This window comes from Lolium perenne, unplaced genomic scaffold (assembly GCF_019359855.2).
Source record: "Lolium perenne isolate Kyuss_39 unplaced genomic scaffold, Kyuss_2.0 unplaced44, whole genome shotgun sequence".
NCBI classification, from domain to species: Eukaryota; Viridiplantae; Streptophyta; class Magnoliopsida; order Poales; family Poaceae; genus Lolium; species Lolium perenne.
The window spans coordinates 77,501-85,000 of NW_027249002.1; positions in this window are offsets into that span (position 1 = coordinate 77,501).

Below are 7,500 nucleotides of genomic sequence, written 5' to 3' on the forward strand. Positions count from 1 at the left end.
AAATCGTCTAACGACACGGTGAACTATAGTCGGGTGGGCGCGCGGCGGTCGAGATACGGTGAAAAACCATGGCGCGCCAGCCAAAACGACGGTACCGGCTGAAAACGGCTAAGTCGGGGCGACGTCGGAAAACGTCTAACGACACGGTGAACTATAGTCGGGTGGGCGCGCGGCGGTCGAGATACGGTGAAAAACCATGGCGCGCCAGCCAAAACGACGGTACCGGCTGAAAACGGCTAAGTCGGGGCGACGTCGGAAAACGTTGTTATCACCAGGATTTGACCGAGTCAGAGGTGGGCCGCGATCAAGATGGATTTGAAGATATACATGGAAGAAAGAACAAGAATCGGCCTGTTATGCAAAGTTGGGCTAGTTTGCCCTTGTATCTTAATATAGTAGATCGCATCTTAGATTAGAAGATAGAGTTTTACCCGTGCACGGTTAGGTGCACGCCTAAATTAGAAAGTCCCCTGGACTATAAATATGTATCTAGGGTTTATGGAATAAACAACAACCAACGTTCAACCAACAAATCAATCTCGGCGCATCGCCAACTCCTTCGTCTCGAGGGTTTCTACCGGTAAGCAACATGCTGCCTAGATCGCATCTTGCGATCTAGGCAGCAGAAGCTTCATGTTGTTCATGCGTTGCTCGTACTGAAGCCTTTTTGATGGCGAGCAACATAGTTATCATAGATGTGTTAGGGTTAGCATTGTTCTTCGTATCATATGCTGTCGTAGTGCAACCCTTGCATATCTAGCCGCCCTTACACCTATCTTAGGTGTAGGGGCGGCACCCCGCTTGATCATTATTTAGTAGATCCGATCCGTTACGGTTGCTCCTTGTTCTACAAGGATTAGTTTAATATCTGCAATAGTTAGGCCTTACAAATGGTTGGAGGATCCAGCGGCACGTAGGGTGTCGTTCGCTAGTCCTAGACAGGATGTTCCGGGGATCAACCTCGTGTTGGTTTTTAGGCCCTATCTAGGATCGGCTTACGATCACCGTGCGTGGCCGCGAGGCCCAATCGTGAGTAGGATGATCCGATTATACGGTGAAAACCCTAAATCGTCGTAGATCTCATTAGCTTTATCTTGATCAAGCAGGACCACCATATATTCGTGCACCTCGTACGAATCATGGGTGGATCGGCTCCCTGAGCCGATTCACAGGATAACCTGAGAGCCGATCGAGGCTCGTATTTAATGTTTACGTGTATGCCATGCAGGAAACTAAGCGAGGCATCTCCATCACCTTCCTGACTAGGTATAGGTCAGGTGGCACGCCCTTGCAATCAGCATCGGACGTGTGACCAGAAGGCTTTGCGGGCCGTCGCTCGGAGGGACCAGGGCCAGCCGCAGCCCTAGGTTGTTCCCGGCTCTACTGTGTTGCCCATCGCTGCCCGCCGGTGGGTTTTGACCGCAACACATTCTGGCACGTCCGGTGGGACAATCGTCTACATCAACCACATCGCCATCTACATCTGAGATGGCGGACGGCACGCCAGTCACGTACGAGGATCTAACCGACGAGCTCAAGAAGAAGTATGACGAGATCAAAGTCATCCTCGAAGCCGACCTCATCGGCTCTTTTCATAGAACCCGTTCCCATGGCGTCAGATGGAAAGGGTTCTCACCTGAAGGTGCACTCGATGGGATAGACCTCTCTGCCCCGTCAGAAGAACGCACCAGGTCCCTGCGGCAGGAGATCAACTACTTGGTGGCTCACTCGTTACACCGCCACTCTGAGAACCTGGTAAACACGTTGGAGCGTGTCACTTTTCACGTGATCCAGGAGATCATGAGGCACCAGTACTCGCCGTCAGGACCAGCTCTCGGGACGCATCAAGGAGAGTTGCCACTCCAGTCCCGTCCACCGCTGCCATTTGCGTTGGCGGCACCAGAAGTGCCGAATTCACCGGCATTCGTCGTCTACAAGATCGGTGGTGACCCTAGTGACTGCCAGTTCTTGCATGAGGCGCCTAAGGAGATCCCTCATGGGTACACGTGCACGTATGTGCCAGATTGCGGTAACTGGGCGCTCACAAACCAGGCCACAACATCAGGGACTTCTGGGAAAACAGGAGGGACGTCAGCGACAGATCTTGAGAAGCAGATGTGGCTAACTAAGTACGCCACCCCGACGAACCTCCAGAGCTCAGCTCCTGCAGTTGGCTCAGAGCTGGAAAAGCAAACATGGCTGGCTAAGTACGCCACCCCGGCGAATCTTCAGAGTTCAACTCCTGCAGCCAGCACAGCGGATCAGATCAGTACCATACTGAGAGACCAGTTCGGCATGGTACCGAAAAGGAGGGCAATCGGCTATTCCAAGCCGTACCCCGACGAGTACGAATTGATCCCGCTACCACCTAAATATCGGCTCCCTGATTTCTCCAAATTCAGCGGATCAGATGGTTCCAGCTCCATCGAGCATGTGGGCCGATATTTGGCACAGCTAGGACCGGCCTCAGTGTCGGATCAACTACGCGTGAGGTTCTTCTCACAGTCCCTCACGGGATCGGCTTTCGGGTGGTACACCTCGTTGCCACCAGACTCGATCCGGACTTGGAAGCAGTTGGAAGAACAGTTCCATATGCAGTATCACTCAGAGGCTTCCGAGTCTGGCCTTGCCGATCTAGCACAAATACGTCAGAAGCATGGAGAAACTGTGACAGAATACATCCAGCGCTTCAGGAATCTTAGGAACCGATGTTATTCGGTTCGTGTGACTGAAAAGGAAGCAGTCGAGTTGGCAGTAGCGGGCCTTGCAACACCGCTCAAGGACATGGCCTCCCAAGCAGACTACCCCTCACTGGCGCACATGGTTCAGAAACTGTCGGCATATGAACAGCGCCACCCGGACCTGTACCAGGACAAATTCAAGCGTGCAGTAGTCCTGGTCGAGGCAGAGGAAGACGAAGTTTCTGCGGGAGATCAAGAGGTAGCAGTGGCTGAATGGACTCGGGGGGCAAACCCCGTGTCCTGCAAATGGGTAAAGCCACCAGGCCCGCCCAGGGGGTTTGATTTTGACGTAACCAAAACTGAACAAATCTTCAACCTCCTGCTCAAAGAAAAGCAGTTGAAGATACCTGAAGGTCTCAAATTCCCCACGGTACAGGAGCTGAATGGAAAGCCATACTGCAAATGGCATAACTCGCTCTCCCATGCCACCAACGACTGCAGGGTGTGGCGTCAGCAGATCCAAATGGCGATAGAACAAGGATGTCTGATTTTCAACCAGTACGCCATGAAGGTCGACACCCACCCTTTCCCCGCCGTTAACATGGTGGGAGGCACTTACCCTGAAGGTTGCCAGCCAGGATCCTCGTTCAGCATCAACATGGTAGGACCTGGGCACCACTCTGGCAAAGATGGAGACGAGGGCAGCTGCTCTCGTAGCAAGGACACAGAGGAGGCCGCTTCACGCGATCGGCTCCGTCATGATGGCAAGCGCTACATCACAGAGGGAGAAGCGAAGAATATAAGATATCAGCGACCCCTCTCTGATCACCTCCTCAACAAGTATGTGAGTCAGTATGACCAACGCCGACGATCCAGCGATGATGATGAAAGAGATCGTCTGGCTAGAGAAGCCAGAAGACATCGTCGGCATGATCGCGATGAGGAGGAGCACGAGCGCCGTGCCAAGGAAAAGGCAAGGGAGCGAGACGACGAGGATAGGCACTGGGACTGTCCTTTCTTCAGACACTGCTGGGATTCAGGAATGAGCCGATTGCCCACAATCGGCAATTGCCCAGAATGCAACCAGAAGAAGAAGGAGGCAGCCAACGTGTCCGTGTTCAAGCGCCTAGGGCCTCTCCCGCCACAAAGCAAACGCGCTGAGTCCCCTCGTTGGGAAGATCTCGAGGATTCAGAAGACGAGGGACAAGAAGAAGGCAGGTACCACCGGCCAAGGTGGTGCCCTGATGGGCTCAGCCGTTCACAAAAGCGCAGGGTTCAGCGATTGCACGGCCTGGAGGAAGCCGAAAGGTTATACCTGCACACGCTAAGGAAGGCGCGACCTGATCTGGCCGCGAAAATTCAGCGAACCCTGGACGAAGAGGGTCGACCACGGAAAATGGAGTGGCGCCCCAAACAAAGGAAAGCCGATGATGAGACATCGGCTGGCACAAACATTGGTGCTCGTCCTTCCGACGGAGTTTAGTGTTCCACGATTACACGATGCACTCGAGGTGGACGACAGCAAGCGCATCAACATGATAAAGTCAGAGGTTGGGCTGGTTTTATCCACCAGCCTGACTGAGTAGCTGAAGCAAAGCGATGAGCAAACGTGGCAAGGCTGATCCTTCTGATCGGCCCCAAAAATCTATGAAGGGGCATTACAGAACCTTCAGTCAGCGCTTCAATCGATATGGAGGCCGATTCCAGCAATCGGCCAAAATTATCTTCACTACATGTTCTGCTTGTGTTCAACATCGATTTGTTGGGCAGTGGTCACGTCGGCGGATGAGAGTCAGCACGGATCCTCGCGGAGCCGACGTGCAAGTACAGTGCCTTGGCTAACCACAAAGCCGATATCTGCAGTCACCTGGCAGATTCGGCTCGGGGGGCATATAGTCAGATGAACATGTGCAGATAAACATGTGTAAACATGTATGCAGTGAAACATTGGGGGCCGATTAGGAAAAATCGGCCAGTAAAATTTTTTTTTTCATAACAACATACAGCCGATGCGCAGCCATCGACTCTAGTACAATTACACAAAACCAGCTGATTCTTCATGGTGGCTATCTCGGATTACCAGATTACCTAAGGTCAGAGCCTTTTTGTTTGATCTGTGCATCCATGCCGGTATTCTCGCCTTGATTGAGGCGCGGGGGGCAGCTCGCCCTAAAATGTCTTTGTTTTGGAGAGCCGATTTCGTTGGAATCGGCTGGTTCCATATTAATAACATGGAAGCCAATGGTAACGTGTTTGGCTGATTCATCACTATTCTCGCCTTGGGTGAGGCTTGGGATGCAACTCGCCTGAAAGTTTCTTGGCTCTCGAGAGCAAATTTGGTTGGAATCGGCTGGCTCTACATCGCAACTGTTCTGAAAAGGGGTGCTTTTGTTACAGAGGTATCAGCTTTAGCATCCAAGCTGATTCAGCGACAGTTCCAGGGCCCTTGTAAAGACACCTGCTCAAGACTAAACCCACGGCTTACTGCGATCGGCAGTGCTATCATCATTGGTAAGACTGGCTGATTTGGAGGGATGATTGAATTGACCTGTCTCGCAGATTATCGTGAGAGACCGATGCATTGCCATCGGTCATTGAACATTGATTGGGCTAACGGTCACAAAGTCAGATGAGGGAAAATCGGCTGAATCAGCATACAGGACATCGGCAAAATCAAAAGAAGTTTTCATTGATAATAAAATTTCTTACAAGGAGAAGCCGATTGTTCAACAAAAGGGAACGGATTACTACTGCCAACCCTATGCTAGTAAATCCCTACTCTAAGGGCTGTTGCTGTCTTCGCCGTCGCTGAGGTAGCTACCACCATTGCTGCTGTCGGCGAGTTCCTCGTTGCTGCTACTGTGACCTTCAGCAGAGGCCTCTTCCTCGTCATCATCATCGTCTTCGTCTGACCAAGCCCAGCCCCGGATACGCTTTGGTGGTGGTTCGTCGGAGGAGGTGTCGTCCTCCTGTTCCTTCTTCAGGTCGGAGGAGACGTCTTCTTCTTCGTCGTCCTCTTCTTCTTTGGTGACGGAGGTGAATGTACCCCGGAAGGGAGGGTCATCATCATCGCTCTCCGCCTCTAGTGCTCCGTCAACCAGGTACCGGAGGTCATATTCCCCGTCGGTTAGGGGCATGGCCCCATCTGACCAGACGAGATCCTCACCCTCCGGCACGAAGTCAAAGTCCCACTCCCGCTTGTCCCAATGTTTGGGAGCTCGGCGTTTGTACGCCTCCATCTGGTCGCGCTCTGGAACCAACTCGCTTGAGGAAGAGGATTGGAGAGAGACGGAAGAGGAGGAAGAAGACGACATGGCTGAGGAAGAAGAGGGTTTTTTGGTGCCGATAGCTAGAACAGAGGAAGGGGATAAAGAGAGCTAATCGATCGGCACGGATAAATAATGAGAAATCTGGTGGAAATTTAATGCTATTGCAGTTTCAGAGGAGGTGATGCCAAAGCTGTCGAATTTTGCAGAGAAGCTGGGAAGACAGGGCATAATGATGAAGGATACTGCAACGGTTCTGCTCTTCACGACATGACCCTTCGAAGGAAAAACAGAGTGGTTTTGAAATTATCATTACCAAAACCAGGGGGGCATGTGTTATCACCAGGATTTGACCGAGTCAGAGGTGGGCCGCGATCAAGATGGATTTGAAGATATACATGGAAGAAAGAACAAGAATCGGCCTGTTATGCAAAGTTGGGCTAGTTTGCCCTTGTATCTTAATATAGTAGATCGCATCTTAGATTAGAAGATAGAGTTTTACCCGTGCACGGTTAGGTGCACGCCTAAATTAGAAAGTCCCCTGGACTATAAATATGTATCTAGGGTTTATGGAATAAACAACAACCAACGTTCAACCAACAAATCAATCTCGGCGCATCGCCAACTCCTTCGTCTCGAGGGTTTCTACCGGTAAGCAACATGCTGCCTAGATCGCATCTTGCGATCTAGGCAGCAGAAGCTTCATGTTGTTCATGCGTTGCTCGTACTGAAGCCTTTTTGATGGCGAGCAACGTAGTTATCATAGATGTGTTAGGGTTAGCATTGTTCTTCGTATCATATGCTGTCGTAGTGCAACCCTTGCATATCTAGCCGCCCTTACACCTATCTTAGGTGTAGGGGCGGCACCCCGCTTGATCATTATTTAGTAGATCCGATCCGTTACGGTTGCTCCTTGTTCTACAAGGATTAGTTTAATATCTGCAATAGTTAGGCCTTACAAAGGGTTGGAGGATCCAATGGCACGTAGGGTGTCGTTTGCTAGTCCTAGACAGGATGTTCCGGGGATCAACCTCGTGTTGGTTTTTAGGCCCTATCTAGGATCGGCTTACGATCACCGTGCGTGGCCGCGAGGCCCAATCGTGAGTAGGATGATCCGATTATGCGGTGAAAACCCTAAATCGTCGTAGATCTCATTAGCTTTATCTTGATCAATCAGGACCACCATATATTCGTGCACCTCGTACGAATCATGGGTGGATCGGCTCCCTGAGCCGATTCACAGGATAACCTGAGAGCCGATCGAGGCTCGTATTTAATGTTTACGTGTATGCCATGCAGGAAACTAAGCGAGGCATCTCCATCACCTTCCTGACCAGGTATAGGTCAGGTGGCACGCCCTTGCAATCAGCATCGGACGTGTGACCAGAAGGCTTTGCGGGCCGTCGCTCGGAGGGACCAGGGCCAGCCGCAGCCCTAGGTTGTTCCCGGCTCTACTGTGTTGCCCGTCGCTGCCCGCCGGTGGGTTTTGACCGCAACAGACGTGTAACGACACGGTGAACTATAGTCAGGTGGGCGCACGGCGGTCGAGATAC